The sequence below is a fragment of the Triturus cristatus genome, chromosome 2_2 (assembly GCF_964204655.1).
Source record: "Triturus cristatus chromosome 2_2, aTriCri1.1, whole genome shotgun sequence".
NCBI lineage: Eukaryota > Metazoa > Chordata > Amphibia > Caudata > Salamandridae > Triturus > Triturus cristatus.
This window is the reverse complement of record NC_140582.1, coordinates 582971826-582991466: the sequence shown is the minus strand read 5'-3', so window position 1 is coordinate 582991466 and position 19641 is coordinate 582971826. Positions and strand designations below refer to the sequence as shown.

General features: G+C 45.5%; 1 long non-coding RNA gene across 2 annotated transcripts in view; it reads left to right on the top strand.

Annotated features, from left to right (window-relative positions):
- Positions 1-6476: 6476 nt before the first annotated feature.
- LOC146862550 (uncharacterized) overlaps positions 6477-19641 on the top strand; it is a 61279-nt gene continuing 48114 nt past the window's right edge. For both annotated transcript variants that reach the window (XR_014978475.1, XR_014978476.1), the window contains exons 1-3: positions 6477-6556; positions 6644-6726; positions 6826-6944. This is a non-coding gene — a long non-coding RNA (uncharacterized LOC146862550). The remainder of the gene's footprint in view (positions 6557-6643; positions 6727-6825; positions 6945-19641) is intronic.

The following is a 19641-nucleotide window of genomic DNA, read 5'->3' as shown; positions in this document are numbered from 1 at the left end:
GTCCAGCATGCAATTTATCATCTGATTAGCTTCAGGGTTTAAGAGTTGCCCCAACTTTAGATCAAGCAATAAAACATCCTGGAATGTGCTTTGGTCCATAATGCTCATTTGCACACCAAATCATCATAACTGTCATTGAGGAGCACAGCAACATTGGGGAACACAGCACCTCAAACAGGACTGAGCTATGCCATCAAATTGCATTTCACGGATGGATGTTTGCCTGTCAGGACACAGCCGTATAGTGAGAGGATTTTGTATGTAATGCATTATGTGTGGGTGAATGTGATTGTTTCTGAAGGCGATATGTATCTGTGTATTGTGCAGAATGTATGCTCTATTGTTAGTGTGGTGATGTTTTCACAGATAAAATTTATAATATGTTGAAATTTGCCTACATCAGTGGGGCCAGCTAAGGCTGCAGCAGATTTAGAAAGAGGTGGATGGCTTTTTATGGCTGCTGTGAGTGTTGAATGAAGGAATAAGTGGCTATAAGTGCTGCTGAAAAGTCTAGTACAGCTGAGTAACACCATGGTTAGTAAAAGTGAGCCTGAATGTAGTAGCAACATTGCCTAAACCAAAGATGTCTCCGAGTGGTCGAAAAAAGTGCACAAGGTAGAATACTATCTTTCCAGCTATGAGATAGTAATGGATATCTAGAAGTAATGGACTGAGCCCAAAAAAGAGAAGATAGAGAAACAGTAAATTGCAGTGAGTATAGAAGATAGTCCAGGACTTGAGATGACTGTTGTAAGTAAATAAAGTCTTTTTTCAAGAACAAAAACGGAGCAATCTTATCCCTGTCAGTTTTCAGGTACAGGATCCAGGAAAAAAAACTATAAGACAGCTAACATTAAAGAATGTATTCTCATCCCCCATCGGGAAAGGTATCTACTTTGGATAATGCCAACTATGCCCAAAAGCATGTTTCACTAGCTATTCCTTGGAGTAAGGACGGTAAAAAACACACCGAAGTGATACCTCAATCATAGAGACCACCAACAATTCAAACCAAGCACATCTATCACGTACAAAGTTGCCAGACTCCAAAAAGAGCTGAAACAAGGGGATATTTAAATGGTGGTGGCTTCATCATCACATCTAATTTTATGCTGTGATTATTTGCACTCTGAGGACTGGCAGCAATAGCATACAACCCCACAGAAAGTGCCATACCTGGGACCCTAAGTACAACTACACTTCATGCTGCGATGGAGTACGCTTTGGCCAAAGTCCATACAAAATCATCATCTGTGTGTTTCTTTCCATGTGAGACAACGATGAAGCACCTATAATTTGTGCAAAGAAGGGAATTATTTTTACTACAGTTATAAGAATATCCACCACAAGATATTAGAACATAAAGTTAATGCAGTATTTTGCATTAAAGTCTATTAGATACGTTAATGACATTCATAAAAACCACAACATACACAGTAAATGCAATGATGAATGATAATCAAGTAGCAGTGATAATGGTGACCTGAGGAGCAATAATTTCATACAAGGCGGCAGGTGGGCATAACAAATTAGGTTACTGGTTGAAGGAGGTGAAACCCTTCTCAAGCAGTAACCACAATTCTTCTCAGGCTGAAGTCACAAGCAAACCCCTGTGCTCAACCTTCATGTAGCTTGGCACAGAGCAGTCAGGCTTAACTCAAAGGCAATACATAGAGTATTTATGCAATAATTCAAACAGTCGCATGGTGTGAATGCACCACAAAAGGATTGTACAATAGTTTTAGAAAAGTAGAGGAATTTTTAGTAAATAAAACAAGACCAAAACAACAATAACCCAATCGGTAAAACAAGAGTTAATCAATTTGAAAGAATTTCGTGAAAATAGCTCCGAAAAGCACAAAGTGACAACTGTGAATATCTGGCTGTGCAGGACCTGGGACAAGTCACAGGTTCAGCTGGACCATCATGGAGCGCGGGTCCAGGCACATGGACCCAGTTTGGCCCGCTGAACTAAGTACATTCTATCCTGGTTTGGGGAGCATTGTGAAGATGTGAGAAGATGCATTATGCTGCTGAAGCGATGCATTGGTTCAGAGGTGCAGCAAGGTTGCAATTGTGAGGCCCTGCATTGTCGTTGATGATCCCAATGTTGAGGGCTTGCGATGTGCAGTTCAGCGTCAAGGATGAGCTGTGCAGCCGGTGTGATGTGTCAATTCCAATTAGATCAGAGCCTGCAATGCAGAGCCCAGTTTCATCATTGAGGCCACCATCGACGAGGTATATGGGGCAGGGACGTAAGAAAGGCCCCCGCTGCCCTTGCAGAGCATGGGGGTCCCACAGTTTACTCATACTGGAGGGGGCCCCCTCAGCCCTTACTGATGTGAGTGTGAGGGGCCCCTTTAGCATATCTTGCAGGGGGGCCCCCTCACATTTTGCTCCGCTACTGATGTGATGGCTTGCGCTGAAGATGCACTGCACAGCGGCAGTTCTGTAGAGGCTGCAGACGCAATGCAAGCCTTTGCAATGGGTCCAATCCAAGTAGCAGCAGTGATGCATAGGTTCTGCTCATGTTGTGCGGCACAGTAGAGGAGATGCTTCAGTTATGCTGGCTCCACAGAGACTGGCGGAGCACCTTAGGCCCACTTCCACTGGTCCAGGACTGAGGTGGCACCACTTGCAGTTTTTCTCAATTTGCCTGAAGAATTTCTGCATTTGTGCCAAAAGGCGGTACCTCATCTGAACGTCTGAAAAAGGTGAAGGGGAATGAAAGCACGCAGTTACAGAGTGTGGTAGGAAAAAAGTGCTGCTTTGGATCTGAATGACGACTGGAACCGCTCTTTGAAATCAAGAAACCCCTTGGTTGTTTAGCTCCTTGATGTGGCAGCTCACTTCAAAACCAAACATGAAAAGCAAGCGTAGCTAAAAGGAAAACCTTTTTAAATAGAGGTGCCATCTCAGAAGGTGGTGCCTTCAAGCATGTTCCAGAACTGATACCTGCTGCCAATGGGAAGCAATAACGAAGTCATCAGTCAGCAAAAACAAATGTGTCATCAGGGTCAGCAGATCATTTGAGCATGCTCCAGAACCGACACCTGCTGCCAAAGGGAAACAACAAATGAGCCAGTAGAGTCAGCACAAACAAATGAGTCATAAAGTGCAGCCCCTTACTGGCATGAGTGTTAAAGTACACAAACAAAAGACATTACAGTAATACAACGTTTCTTGTTGTTTATTGGTACAAACATGCTGATGAGATGGACTTTTAATACTTGTTTTAATACTTGTGGTAACGAGTTTGTGATGCATGTGACCTACAGACAGGATACAAGCACTACATGGGTAAGGCAGGAAAGTGCCAACTTACTAAAAGTTTTACAAAAAATAGCACCCGGCAACCATTTTTCTTTTGCTGCTATTTATTTCAGCAGGCTAGAGGCCAATATTTATAATCCTTGGCCCTGGCTACATTATTTCGTCATGATTTATACATTTTTTAAAGGAAACATTTCCACAATTTTATGTCTGAAAACATGTGGTGATACACTTTCATATCAATATTACTCTATACTGATTTTCAAATGGTCAAAACATAAAACATTCATAAACAATACATTTTGACAAATAAAACAGTTGTGCTTAAGTTCAGTACCTGTGTAACAAAGCAATTATACTTAAACTGCCGAAAGAATTTGCCAGAAAGAGGTCAGGGAAATTTAATTCAATCAATTAAAAACAATCATAACGTGACTGAAGCAAAGGCAACACTCGAGAAAATAGACAAAGAGATTCGGACCTTCAAAGACAACACCATCAACTTGAAAACGCCCAAATTCGAAAAGGACTCAAAATCTTTCAACATAGAAACATTCTACCCCTACTTGAAGGACGACTATTACACAAAAGTTGATTAATGTAGAGCCTTATCAGAGTATCAAGGCAGATCAAAGAACAGATTTTTAACATTCTCAGAATCTTCATCATCAGATTCGACAGGCGATTCAGATCCAAGAGAAGGCCCTTCATAAAGACAGGGTTCTTTTTTAGAGAAAGGCGATCAAAGAAACCGAGTAAGGTTCAAACAACAACAACCGTGGGAAATGAGGACAAGGAGAAAGTTTTACAAAAATTGAGTAAAGCATCAATTATAAATTTGTCAACCAAACAGTTGTCCAAAGCAGAGGAGTCGGTTTTGGAGCTGGGTATGAAATTTGTTCCAAGCCAGCATACAGACTACGCAAATTTGTTCCAAGCCAGCATACAGACTACGTCAATTTGAAAATTGAAGCATTGGAATTTTTTCGTAAGATCAGTCTTAAAGTGTTCTTCCACGGAAAATTAAATATGGGCAACACTGAACCTTCAGGATTAACTAAAAAATCAAATTTTAATCCTGAACCATACAGTATTCCAAAACAAGTAACCGCCATTGAACAGGCGGTTTAGTCCTCTATCAGCCAAGTGGAAAACAGAAAATCGTACATCAACAGGAACATCAATAGGGACCAACAAGAAGACCTACAAAAAGATGACACAATAATTATCAAGCCAGCGGAGGGCCCTTGTCATTTGGCCTAAAGAGATGTATCTAGCTGAAGCAAAGAGTCAAATTTTAAACCAAGAATGGTAGCGAAAGCTCAAGGAAGACCCCACACGTCAAAAAGAAGGAGAGATCTCCACCAAACTAAAAGTTGGATTAGAGCAAGGAATTTTAGGCCCAAAGGAATTTGATTTCCTCAATAAAACACACCCAAGGATTCCAGTTATTTATTTTCTCCCCAAAATTCACAAGAGCCCCACACAACCATCCGGAAGACCAATCGTCTCCGGTTGCGACTCAGTGTTGGTACCTATTGCAAAATACGTTGACGTCTTCCTGAAGCCCTTTATGGATCAAGTACCATCTTATCTAAGGGATACGACGGACTTCATAAATGAAATAGAAGGCCATACATTTGACCCTGCTTTGCAATGGATGGTATCATTTGATGTCATCTCACTATATACCCAGATTGCTCTAGAGTAAGGCCTCCAAACAATGGAATATTATTTGGAAACTAGACAAAGGCCCCACAAAGTACCAACAGACTTCATAATTGAACTATCAGCATTAGCCTCAAAGAAAAAACTACTTTAAGTTCGATGAAACATTCTTCATGCAGATCAAAGTAACCGCAATGGGGTGTCCCTTCACCCCAGAAATGGCTGTGCTGTTTATGACACGCTTTGAGGAAAGATTTATCATCAATCACAACACTTTTGGAAAACATATCCAGCAATGGTACCGGTATATAGATGACGTATGGTGCCTTTGGAATGGCACAGAAGACGAAATCTAACCATTCCATGGATGGCTAACTACAAGACACCGTGACATTAAATTCACATGTCTAAAATCAAAAGGTGCTTGATTTTCCTCGATGTTGAAGTTATTCCACATGAACAAATATTGATGACCACCCTAAATTGCAAACCGGTGGACAAAAATAAAATCTTACACTACCAAAGTTTCCATCCAAGAAATCTCAATGACAACCTCCCTTATGGCCAACTATTACGGATCAGAAGAAATTGTGCAAGAGAAGAAGATTTCCTGATCAATTCAGGGGTATTCTGTGACCAACTAAAAGAGAGAGGCTACCCCAAAAAAATGCTTAAACATGCGACAAAAAGGGCATGGTATATGCCTCGAGAAGAGCTGCTCATCAAAAAGAAAAGAAACCTATAGACAAACTTGTCTGTGGCTCCACGTTTGGCCCACACACCAACAAATTTTGACAGACGATTTTGAAAAACTGTCATCTCTTCATGCAATTAGAATGCCCATTTGAACGACCATAGTTCGCAATGGAAAAAAGTAAAAGCATTGTTCAAAAAATCATAAGGGCAGATCTCACATCATCCATCAACAAAAAGACCTAAGAGCGCAATGGAACATGAGACCCATCGAGGGCCCCCATAAATGTGGCAATTGGTCCGTTTGTGACAACACAATTGAAGGTTATGAATTCACGCATGAGTCAATAAAATAAACTCACAAAGAGTTTTCAAATTGTAAAACCAAAAACACAGGGTATGCAATTCAGTGCCCATGCCCTGAACTATATATAGGGAAACCAAACCAGCAAATAAACCAAAGTATAGTGCAACACCATTCCAGGATTAAGAAAAAGGTTCTGCCAGCCCCTCTGGCGTCTCATTTTCTAGAAAAGAAACACTCAGAAAAAGGCTTTGTATGGACAGTGTTATCTGTACTGAAACAACCGCCACTGGGTGGCAATGTGGAAACCATGTTACTGAAAAAAGAGGCATATTCAATTTTAAAATTAATTTGTACCCAGAAAGGGTTAAACGAAATGTCCGAACTGAATAAAATTATAAATTAGCAGATCACCACTCGAAGAATGTGCATTAGGACTTCCCAAGCGGAAGACATGCAATATTTCGAACTACATCGCCCAGAAACCACTAAATAAAGCACTTCCTGTTCAAAAGTAGAAAATATGTGCTACAAACCGGAAAAACTGAAACGACAAATCAGCCGGCAGAGTAACTGAAACTCAGAGGACGCCCGTAAAGTTTATCGAGCAAATCCTAAGTAAGTGAATGGAAGCAGTACATCTAATAAACCCCTGTGCTTTTGACAAACAGGCTTCACAAATGATGTTCCTTTCTTTCGTCTCAGACTTCATTTACAAGCATCGCTGCAGGCTCACCGGGCCCTTAACAGACACAAAACAGAACTCCAACACAATGTTGCAATTCTGAGTAAGTTTCCGAGAGCTGTCTCGCATTTTCAATTAAAACAACCTTGTTTCAACGTGGAACAGTTGTACGAAAATACAATGTTGCTTCTTATTATTGCAGAAGTCTTTAAATCGAACTTGAGTATAAAAACAACCAGCAGCTTTGGTTTAACAAGCTCACAGTGTAACCGAGAGGCCTGCTACAACACAAACTTTTTCCGGCATAAAGCAACTCTTTAAGTAAGCCAAAAATGAATTTCTTCTTTTTGCAAAACATTCTTTTAATTCAGTATAAATACAAGAATAAACAACACTGTCTATTTATCATTTTTGAGCATTCAAAAAGTGACAAAACCAAGAACCCCGAAATGTAATTTACCTTTAAGTCAGGAAGATTGTTTACCAACGCAACTCCGGTACCAGAATTTTTTCCCCACATTGAACAAACGGTGATAGAGAGAAGGGACACGAAATACAGAATATTTTAATTTGTTCTTTATTAATTCCAGATTACACCGTGTTATTGCCCTGAAGATAATCCCTTGAGTAGAACAGGGATTTGAAATGCGTCTGTACTTTCTTTTTTCTTCCACCTTGATGGAGACTGATTAAATTAATCTCAGAATCTGTAGAGGGAACATGAACATTGAATTATCCCCACAGATACCGATTATTCTCCTCAAGGAGAGCAACTCTCTAAAAGAGGAAACCTTTTGGGCTCAATGAGAGTGCTCCTTAATAGAATAGATGTATAAATTATAAAGTTATGTAATTTTATAATTGTTTGTAGGATTCACACATGCACTGAATTTAAGTATAATTGCTTTGATTTACATAGGTACTAAACTTAAGCACAACTGTTTTATTTATCAAAATGTATTGTTTATGAATGTTTTATGTTTTGACCATTTGAAAATCAGTACAGAGTAATATTTATTTGAAAGTGTATCACCACATGTTTTCAGACATAAAATTGTGAAATGTTTCCTTAAAAAATGTATAAATCATGGTGAAATAATGTAGCCAGGACCAAGGATTATAAATATTGGCCCCTAGACTGCTGAAAAATATAGCAGCAAAAGAAAAATGGCTGCTGGGTTCTATTTTTTGCAAAGCTTTATTCACGCCCACCTGGCTACCAATATAGGACGTAACCCCCTTTTTTAGCTTCACAACTTACTAAAAGTGGCATTTTCAAAATTGTAATCTAAAATTCAACTTCACCATAGGTTATGATTTTTCTTTACAATTCCAAAGCCACTACACATGAACTAGTCACCTACCCCCATTTGGAAATTATATCTTATTAAATATAATAAGGTAACGCCAATGTTGTCCCATGTGAGTGGTAGGCCTTGCAGTAGTGAAAAAATTAGGTCAAGACTGATTTACATACAGCAGGGTCCAAATTGATGTAACATGGTGTGCAAATTAACAATGGATTAGGATGCAGCCCCTAGTAATTACCAGTGACTGAGATTAATTCAACCATTCCATCCATCACTTTTTTGTATACTTTATTGTGTCAATCCTAAGTGGGACGGGTATGAGCAGACGTGTGTCCTATGCACACTATCACTGGAACCAAGCTGTGCCTGGCTGATGAGCCCATAACTAAGGATAAACCAGCCATAGGTTGCTTGTGTTCTGGTCTGGGTATGACCTGTCTTGGGAGGTCGGGCTAGACTGTTCAGATTGGAGCAGGGTCAAGACTAAATTGCACCACATATTCACCATTCTCGACTTCATCTTCTTCTTATGTGTCATAAAAAGTGTCTCCTGTAAGGCCTTTGAGGATGTGAGTACATACAGTCCAATTCTCTGAGACATTCCACACAACTGAAAAGAAGAAAGCTCCCTAAACAAGATGAGGTCAATGGAGCAGTATACCACCACAGAGGTCGTATGGCCCTGGTAGATTTCAAGATCCACATTGGGGTGGCTCAACTTTTATGGGTTCCCACAAACAATAAATACGCCTTTTGTCCCCTGGCAAAACCAAGCTCCCCCCTTTTTTAGGAAGGGGAAAGAGCAGAAAGTCACTTGGGAGAATAGGGACCAAGCATCAGAAAGAACTAGTTGATACCAAAGATATAGTACTCAATTTGGTGAGAAAACTTTGATTGACACAGATCAAGGATCTCAACAAAGGCCTCAGCTTTCTACCAACACCAAGAGGTGAGCTGTTTAGGGTACTAGCGGAGATTACAGTATTCTTCAGAAAAGTTTGTCTCCAACTTTCTTTATGGATCAGGAGATATTAGATGATGCTGATGAGAATACTGGTCTTAAGAGAAAATCAACATTTACTCCACCTACCCACCCGCCTGATGCCACCTGGAGTGTTGTCTTTTGAGGAAGCAGTGAGTGAGGCAATAGATAAATTAGAGACGCAACAACACAACTACTTTCACAACATTACAACAAATGAACAGCAGGTGATTACTGAACTTTGAAAAGCAAAATGCATTATTATACATCCAGCAGATAAAGGGGTTGCGACTGTCAACCTCCCTGTACATATGTACCGGAAAGAGTACCTAAAACTGTTAAGTGTAGAAAGAAGTTGCAAGAAACTACAGAAAGATCCTGCAAGGGAAGTATTGGCGAAAGTAACATTCCTGGAGGATACAGGATTGGGATCCAAATTTATACATTCTGCCTAAGCTACATACAGAGGTTCTTCCTCCCACTGGTAGAACCATTGTCTAAGGCATTGGATCAGTCCTTGAAACTTTCTCTATGTTTTGTGATTGGTTCTGGAGACCCATAGTGGGAAGGACACCAACCTACTCAAAGAACTGAAATAAACTACTTGATGTTCTCTGACTTGAGGTACAACTCAGATGAAGAATTACTGATTGGCATGAATGTGGAAGCACGTTATGCAAGTATCTCACAAGAAGAGACCCTAAGGGTAGTGGATTAAATATTATCAGAGCTCCAGTAGGAATCCATGTCAGAAAGAGAAGGTGCTTTCTTTTTAGAAACCCCATGTGACTTCTATGGGTAGTGTAATCCATATGGAAGATTAAAGAGTCCCTCTTGTCTACCCCGTGGAGATTGGATGTGGTGATGAGCGGCTCAGCTCCAATAATTACATGAGACAATTTGCTCAATTCCTAGTAGTATTGTCCCACAGGTTACTTTTCAACCACGGCGAAAGGCCTTGACTTTGACAACAATGTGGTTTCTTCCATACTTTCTGCACCACCTCTTTTAAGTGACACTTCAGTTAAACAAATTATCTCTAACGCAAACGATTGGGAGACATTACCAGACCTTAAACATACACAGATAAAGACAGTACAGTAATGATGGAGTATTCACGAGGGAATGCTGCTCCAAGGGGCCTTATTGGGACAAATGAACACCAAATCTTTTTAGAAGACGCTGAATTCAGAAACAACTGCTCCCTAGTAGCATGGAAATGCACTTGGGACTGTCTAGTGTTAATCATTTAGACAGCCAAAAAAATGTCCAATGCTTTATGGATAAGAATCAAAACTAGTGAGACGTCCTTTAAAACACAGGTTTCAATATCTGACAAAACCAGTAAGGTCATCAATGAGTTTAAGGAGTACCTGACAGCATCAAAAATGCAGACATTTTTTAAAAGACCTGAAAAAAGTTCTGTGGAGGGGGTACTTGCCTATTCCAAACCTGATTCCCAAGTGAAAATAGAGAAATCAGATAGTTACTCTAAGAGATCCCCCCCACACACACAACAATACTTTGGCCCACCGCAATACCAACAAACCCTATGGTTTGGAATCCCTCCTAGGACCCCACTTACAAACCCATTTTGGGAATTTACAATGGCTTCAGCGGCCACTGCCTTTTTTAATCAAGAGGTGGGGGAGGGGCAGAAAAAGGAGAAAAGATCACAGAGCACAGTGGGGTATTCAACAACAGAGAGAACCATCCCCACAATCAGGACGAGCAAGGGAAGGGTGTAGTAATTAACCCGAGTGACCTTGTATTGAATGAAACAATTGAGGGTGCTAAAAAAAGATTATAATTTGTCCACACACAGAAACATGACCTATTTGAATTAAAGAACAAACTGGCAGAATTCTCACATGTTATTCGTTTTAAAATACTTTTCAAGAATAAACCAAGTGTAAAGAGAGAGATCAACACCGGTCTAAGAAGAAAGTTATGTTTTAATCCACCTACAAATACTATGCGTGTTGAAGTATCTCTCTCTCTTGATAACTTTATTTCGGTCAAAGACCATAAAAGAGCAAATAAAATACATACAGAGCACAAGAGATTGAAACAATACAAAACAACAATTGTTAAGAACAAGAATTAAACTCAAAAGTTATCAGAAGAAAAAATAAAAACAACCATACTCAGTCACATATGTTATACAAAGATTTGCCTTCTGCGCCACATGCCATATAGGAAGCGGGATACAGAAAAAACAACAAGGGGATAAGTATCGAAAGTCAAGACCCGACTGGCCTGCGCACAATGGCGAAATCCAAAGTTCCTACATAGTGGGATTAACCAACATTTCCTTATTTTTACATATGCAGGACAAAAAAACATAACGTGGGGAACGTCTTCACTTTTATGGTTACATACAGGGCAAGCTTCCCCATCTGATTTGGACCATTTAGAGGTAAAAGACCTAATGGGCAGGCTACCATACCTTAGTTGGCGATACAACTTCCTCGTTAGGGGAGGTTGTATTGCATCTAGGAATTCCTCGAATCGGGGTTCCATTTTTACTAGGAGGAACTCAGCGGACAGCCTGCCCCGGGTTACCGATGTCTGCAGGGCTAACAGATTCTGCCTCCTCAACTGGGTTTGTAGTTTCAATTTCGGCATCCCCGGACAAGACAGCTCAGGTGTCTCCCAAAGTTGTGGCATACCTACCCGCTTACTAAGAGCCCTAATATGGAGCAACCATGGGATATTTTTACATTTTAGCAAGGGCTAAATCTCCAAAAACTCTGCTCTATAGGGAGCCAATTCGGGGACAGACCACAGCCTCTTCCAATAGAGCATAGGTCTTGCAGCTACAATCTCCTCTATCGACTCCAGCCCCAGATCGAATCGCAGAGGAATGAGTGGTGTGCTTAGAGGTAATCCTACCAAATTCCTAATAAAATTCTGCTCCACCCTCAATAGATTAGATGTATTTTTATGGCCCCAAAATTCAGCGCCGTAGATGGAGGCCATTCTAGCTTGAATTCGATAGATTTCAAGGGCCGGGGAAACCGGTTTAAGATCAGATATTCTACGAACTTTGCTGATGCCCCCAATTATTTGTGTTAGCTTGAGAGCAGATTTGGAAATTTGAAAGCCCCAATCAAAATTCTCCGTTATGGTTATGCCAAGGTAAACAAAGGTTTTGACCCTCTCCAGGGAAATACAATTGAGGACAGGGTTCGGGCGTGTTTGCCTCGGGGATTGAAGATCATAAACTTGGTTTTATCCAAGTTAATCTCCAATCCCCGCGAAGCACAGAACGCCGCGAAGTCGTCCAGAATACGCTGAATGCCCGATGATGTTGGGGGCGTGGCCTGCTGCGCAGCGAAATGGCCGCTCTCTGAGTGAGCTCCGCCGGCCGGACATCGATCCTTCAACAATCCTGCACTCCGGGGTGATGTTGAACGGCCCAGGCCATCGCAAACTGCTGCTATAGTGGTGGGGCATTGGCGGAGATCCTTCATACCCGCCTCGCCTCGGGCGGACCGGAGCGGAGCCTGCTGACGGTTACAGTGGAGGGCACCGGCGGCTGCTGTGGAGCTGACATCGGGAGGCGGGGTGAATTGAGGCAGAGGCTGTCCCGAAGCGCGTGGCCTGCATCCGGAGGAGGAGAGGTTCAACTGCAGCGTCTGGAGACTGCTTGTCCCTGGCACCGGATACCCCCCTCGCCCCCCGGAAAGTGCACGACTGCGACGCGTGCTGCTCCTTTTGCCTGTGAAGGTGAGCGGTGGCGCGGCGGCCTGCGGAGGGCTGAGCAACTGTGAGGAGCACCGGCTGGCGTCCACGAAGGTGAGGCGGTGATCGGGAGGCCCAGTGAGCTCCGCATGCCCATAGGGGGCGTAGGAGGATTCCTGGTTCTGGAGCCGGATTGCGGAGGAGACAGGCGGAGTTGCGGGCAGACACGGTCAGTGACTGGGGTGTGGTGCGGCTGCCGCATTGGGAGCGTGGTGGACTTGGCCTGGGAAACGAGATTCGGCTGGGCGCCATTAGTGCCTGGTTGCCAGGAGAGGCGTCGTGGGACACCGGGGGCAGCGGTGGTGAACTCTGCTTACCTTACGGCGCTTGGAGGCTGCGCCTGCCGCGGGGGCTGTTGCAGGCTGCGGTGGCCGGGCTGGCGGTGGCCCCTGGTACATCTGGGATCATACACAGGCGCGGCTCCCCTCCCCTGGTTGGATCTCTGCCGCTGCAGACCGGGGTCGATTATGGCGCGCTCGAGAGGCTGCGTCGTGGGGGATCGGCGACCCAGAGTCTTGGTTTGGGGTCAGCTGCAGGCGTGAGTATTGGCGTTTTTGACGCCGGAGACATTACCTGCCTATTTACAATACTGTGCCCGTAGCTGGCTAATTGTTCACTCCTCGCCCTGCTTGAGTCGACGCTGCGGGGCTGTCCCCACTACGTAATAGGGGCTCTGAAAAGGCACCGCTGGAGGGCCCCCCCCGAGGTGTTGTGGAGTGTGGGAACGGGGAGACCTCGCCACGTGGTGGAGTTAAGACTACTGCTGGGGGTGGCTGGCCTTGGGGACGGCTCCATAGGTGGTGACGGCTGGTCCTCCTGCCGCCCCCCCCTATCCACTACTGCGTTTCGACAGGAGGTACACTGCTCAAGGTGCGGCACGTCGGTGAGGCTCAGCACTTCCCGGTACCGGCGCCCCTGCCGCGTTTCTCTGTGTGACATTGCTGTGGCTCCCTGGCAATGGGCAAGCACTACTCTAAAATGCCTAAGCTGACTTTTGAAAACAAGCGCGCCACGCGGCAGGTGAAACCGGAGCAAGACACCCCGGTGGAAGATCAGCGAGAGCCCGCGACTGAGGACGGGGGTGAAGATTTGAGAACGCTGATGCTGGAGATGAGATCGAGCCTCCGAAACATTGACACTAAATTGGATACTCTAACCTCTCAATTGGACTCTGTGAAATCGCAAGTGGCCACCCACGAATCGAGGCTGGACAGGCTGGAGGAGCGCCAGACGGGGTTCCATGACTTCCAAGTTGAAACAAAGGACCAGTTGCTACATATGGACAAACTGCTTGGCGTCATCAGAGCTAAAAACGAGGACTTGGAAGCGAGATCGAGGCGTAATAACCTTCGCGTTACCGGTATTCCGGAGACCACGGCAATTTCAAAAATGGAAACCTACATCACTGACCTGTTGCACGAGCTGTTTGATCCGCACTTATCTGCGGTATTTGTGGTTGAAAGGGCTCACAGGTCATTGGGACAGAGGCCTCCTGTCGGGGCGCCGCCTCGTCCTATTATTGCGAAGCTTTTGAACTACCAGGACCGTGACCTCATCTTGCGCCTGGCCAGAGAAAGGGGCAACATTACGCACAAAGGCAATAACATCTCCTTCCACCCTGACTTCACCCTGGCTGTCCAGGTGGCGAGGAGAGAATTTCTTCCGGCAAAGAGGGTTCTCCTACAGGCGCAGATCCCATACTCACTATTGTACCCTGCCAAATTGAAAGTGTCATTTGAGGGGACTGCCCACATATTCACTGACGTTAAGGCTGCTCTGAAGTTCGCCAAGCATGTGGGTGGCGGGAAGCCTAAGGGACCTCGGGGTGGAGCGGCGGCCTCTGGGAGCCAACTAAGTGATAATGATTGACAAGTGCAGTGTGCTGTTGTTGTTTGGTGACTGATAACGTGGGCGGCCAGGCAATGGGGCTGGGGCCCACTGTGGCGGGTAGCTACATTTTTCCGGTCTCCGAACCCAAATGTCCACTATAATAACTCTCTGTTTTCGGGTATATAGGTCCTGGGCGGTAAACATCCCCCGCAGATATTCTGGCCACCCTGTTCGATGCAGGGTAGTGGCCGGCATAGCCAGACCCCCTTGGGAATGTTCCCATACTTGTTTCATGATGTTTGGGGATTCTTTGTAGGGAGGGGTATTCTACAACCCGGTTGGGGGGTTGGAGTGGGTGGGGGGTGGAGGGAGGGGTTTGCTGTTTTTTGTTCATTGCCAGTACCGATATTGTATGATGAGTGTCCGGGGTCATCTGCATTTGGAATGGGTCTTGTCAAAATGCTGATCTTCCCTCTTACTGTATAGCGGAATATGCAAAACGTAGGGAAAACGTTGAACTGTCTGACCTGGAATGTTCGGGGGTTGAATGATTGTAGGAAGTCACGACTGGTGCATGCTTACTTGGTCCGTCACAATGTGGATATTTGCCTGTTACAGGAGACACACTTAAATGCCACTCCATCCCAGCGATTGCGCCATGCTAGATGGGGGCACGCTTATTCGGCTATCTACTCCAACTATGCTCGCGGGGTTGCTGTATTGATCAGACGTGGGTTGGATTGGAGGGAGGTGCTGTTCCAGGGTGACCCGGAGGGAAGATATGTCCTGTGCAGGGCCTGCTATGTGGTATCTTGGTGGCTATTGTGGCAGTTTATGGTCCTAACATTGATTCTCCCGCCTTTTTCCACAAGGTTTGGGGACAGGTTCGGGCTACTGGCTGCAGTACAATCCTCTGGGGAGGGGATTTCAATGCGGTCCTAGATGACACAAAGGATAGAAAAGGAGCCGCCCGAGCACTTAACCCGATGGCGAGCACAGCTCTCCAGGAAATAATAGCAGATGGCGACCTCATTGACATCTGGCGCAGCAGGCATGTGGAGCGGAGGGAGGGTACATGTGTTTCGGCTCACCGAAGCACTTGGTCCCGCTTAGATTATTGGCTGGTGTCGCGGGACACTGCCCTGTGGACTGTGGCTGTGGAACACATGCCCCGTACACTCTCTGACCACGCCCCTTGCCTGTTGAAATTGGTGATGCTGGGTGGTCCACGCCCAGCATTTGCATGGCGCCTCCCGCCCCACGCTCTATTAGATGATGCGTTCAAGGAGGGGATTCAAAAGGATATTACCTACTACTTCGAACTCAATGCTGGATCGGTAGATACTGAGGCATCCCTATGGGAAGTGTTTAAAGTTGTTATTAGAGGCCAATGCATCGCCAGACAGGCTGGAGTGCTAAAAGCTATTAGGAACACCCTTGCATCACTAGAGGCAGATATAAAAGAACTCAAACAAAAATTCATGGTCACTGGTGAAGAGTATGAGGCGGGCTTGCTGAAAACTAAGTTATTAGATTACGCGGAAGAAGCGCAGCGCGAGGTCAAATTCCTGGGCAAATATGCGGAGGCTAGGCGATATGGCGAAGGTGGAAGGCCGGGCAGGGTATTGGCTGGCATGTTAAGGGCACCGAGATCTGCGACATACATCCATGAACTGTGCACAAAATCTGGCGACCAGGTTAGAGGGCAAGGGGAGAACCTAGGGGCCTTTTCAGATTTTTATTCTAAACTATACACTACTACCCAAGCAACATGTCCAGACGGGCTGGAATCCTTTTTGGATTCAATTGCATTGGTATGGTTTAATAACAAGCATCGAGAATACATGGACCTCCCGATCCATGCCGGAGATGTAGCACAGGTCATAAAGAGCTTGCCACCCGATAAAGCGCCAGGACCGGATGGCTTAACCACGGCCTTTTATAAGGCATACTCTGAGGAGCTGGCTCCTCGACTGTTAGCAGTATATGAAGAAGCTCTGGAGACGGGCATATTGCCAGTATCTATGCGTGAGGCTCTGATCATTATGTTACTAAAACCGGATAAACCAGCTGATGACTTGGACTCCTATAGGCCCCTTTCCTTGATAAACGTGGACGTGAAGATCCTTGCCAAGTTGATTGCGAACCGGGTGCAACTCATGCTGCCTATCATAGCGCTTCCTGATCAATCGGGTTTTATACCTGGGAGGTCAACCTCACACAATCTTCGCACGGTCTTCTCAGTCTTGCATTATCTACACCCTGATGTTAGAGCGGTGACGGTGTTTTTGGACGCCACGAAGGCCTTCGATACCCTTGAATGGCCCTACTTATTTACTAGATTAGGAAGGATGGGCTTTAGCCCGCTCCTTTTCAAAAAAATGTGCTCACTATACACAATGCCCAGAGCCCGGGTGAGGGTGAATGGGCTGGTCTCTGAGCCTTTCTCCATTTCGCGGTGTACGAGGCAGGGTTGCCCCCTCTCCCCGCTGCTGTTTGCCATAGCTATGGAACCTCTGGCTGCCAGAGTAAGGCAACATCACACGGCAAGAGGCATAGGATTCAGCTCTAGAAACCTCCTAATATCACTCTACGCGGACGATGTGATCCTCTATTTTATTAATCCGGACGAAAATTTGAATCCTGTATTACGCAAGTTTGTTCGCTATGAGGGCCTTGCGGGCATCTCAGTCAACTGGTCCAAGTCGGTGATCTTTCCCCTAACTGAGAACACCGCAAAGGTATCCTCTGAATACCCCCTACGGTGGGAAGCAGAGGAGACAAAATATCTAGGGATATGGATCAGTCGAGATTTTCAGGCGATCTGGAACCTTAACTATGGGAGAGCGATCACATGGCTGGAGGAAAAGGTGAAGATATGGGCGAAGCTGCCCTTGTCCCTCACGGGGCGGATAGCGGTGGCTAAAATGATCATATTGCCTAAGTTCCTTTACCTCTTTGCAAACATACCAATTCCACTCACGTCTCATTTTTTTAGCACCCTGAGATCCCATCTAGTCGGGCTGGCTTGGGCGGGAGGGCAGGCAAGAGTATCTTGGGACATGCTGACACTGCCTTTGAAACAGGGGGGTCTGGGCGCCCCAGATATGAACCTATACGCTCTTTGTGCTCAGGCCCAATATCTACATTTTTGGATCCACCCGACTCCCTTTCAGCCACACGTGGCGGTGGAACGCGACGCTGTTGCACCACTTCCGCTGAGAGTAGCAATCTGTGCCACAGAGAAATGACCTAGAGGGGAGGTGGATACGGCTGGGACCCTACAATGGGCATGGGAGGAACTGCGCAAGAGGGCTGGAGTCCCGTTGCTTTATGCCCCCTCACTTTCCCTGACGCATAATCCGTTGCTGCCGTGCATTGTGGATGGAGCTTCTAGACACCCAGGAGGGCAGATGAACCTTCGCACATTTGCAGACCTCTTCCCCGACAACTGGTTCATGTCCCCCCCGGTAGCAGAGGAGGGTAACGCTGTGCCCTTCGCTGAGCTATTTTTGTATCACAGGTTGCGGGCGGCGTGCCGCGCTCTTAGCCAGAGCTTCCCGGAGGCCCCCCCGACGTTTACTGCCTTGGAGGGTGTAGTGGGCTCCCCTTCTCCACGCAAGTTAGTCACCCGTATCTACCGGCAAATGCAAAACTCGGTACCGGTGATCACGCCGCGGTCCCTCCAGTGTTGGAAAGAAGACCTCCCTTCTCCACTGTCTGAGGAACAGTGGAACTTTTGTTGTGGGCAGCTCACTGAGCTCTCTCCCAACTACAAGTTACGATTGATACATTTCAAATACTTGCATAGAGTCTAGAGAACCCCTATCAGCTTACACAGAATGGGACTTCGGGAGACAGATGAGTGCTGGAGGTGCAGGGGCTCCCCTGCCTCTTTTTTACACGTTGAATGGTCTTGCCCAATGCTGGAGCGGTATTGGTCTCAGATTTTCACTTTCGTCAACCAGATTGTTGGGCGCTCTGATGTCCCATCTCCTGTGCTTGGCATATTGGGATATGTTAAGGACACTCCACCGCAGTCGCGCAAATTGCATGCGCTGCTCTTACTATTCGCTAAAAGACAGATTGCGCTGTACTGGGGTAGGCGGAGGGTGCCTAAGATTAAGGGCTGGTTGGCTGATGTAACGTATGGGCATACCCAGTTGACCACGTTCTGGGAGTTGATGCCGGCAGCGTCGCGTCCTCGCGATATCTGGGAGCCGTTTGTGTGCTGGACCCAGGAGCGTCAGGACTTGGAGGTGGAGGGTGCCACCCTGGTTGGATAGCCTTCGTGATGGGTGGAGGGGTGGCTAGGGGCGGTTTTCATGCACGGATGTGGTACTTAGACTCCCCTATGTCCAGTACTGGAACACAATCCATGGTCCACTGTACGGATGATCGCGTGTGTGTCTCACTGTTATGCCAAAGTGCCTGTGGCTCCGAAAGCGTTATGTCTACATGAACATGTGTAAATATGTGCAACCCCGATAACTCCTGGACTTATCCTAGCACGTTGTGACCTATGTGTAATGGACAAGACACGTTTGATAACCTGTATACCCCTGTATGGCGCCTGTGTACATCATGCATCCTCTCATGCTACCACTAAGACTGGCTGGTTATGTTGGTTATATTGTATATTGTGTTGAGATAATCAATAAATAAAATAATAATAAAAAAAAAAAATGCCCGATGATGTTTTGGATAACAGAGTGTCATCTGCAAACATCAGAGCGGGCACTCTCCCGGTCGCTAGTCTAGGAGCATCATTGTCTATTATGCCAGACAAATGATCTACAAGACCATTGATATACAGACTAAATAGTGTTGGGGCCAAAACGCAACCCTGGCGTACTCCCTTCAGAACAGGGAAACGTTTTGAAAGGTCCCCATGCCTCCCATACCTAACCCGGGCATAATTACCAGTATGTAGTCTAATTAGTACGGCCAAGAAGTAGGGTGGGAGACCCAGATCTGTCAGGACCTTCCATAGCTTATCCCTGGGCACAAGATCGAAAGCAGCCCGCAGGTCAACAAAGACAAGGTAGAGGCTGCCACACTTGCCGTTTTCCAAAATAAAACCTGCAGGCTTACTATTTGGTCCAGGGTGGAAATGCCTGACCTAAAACCAGCTTGGAGGATTGTCAAT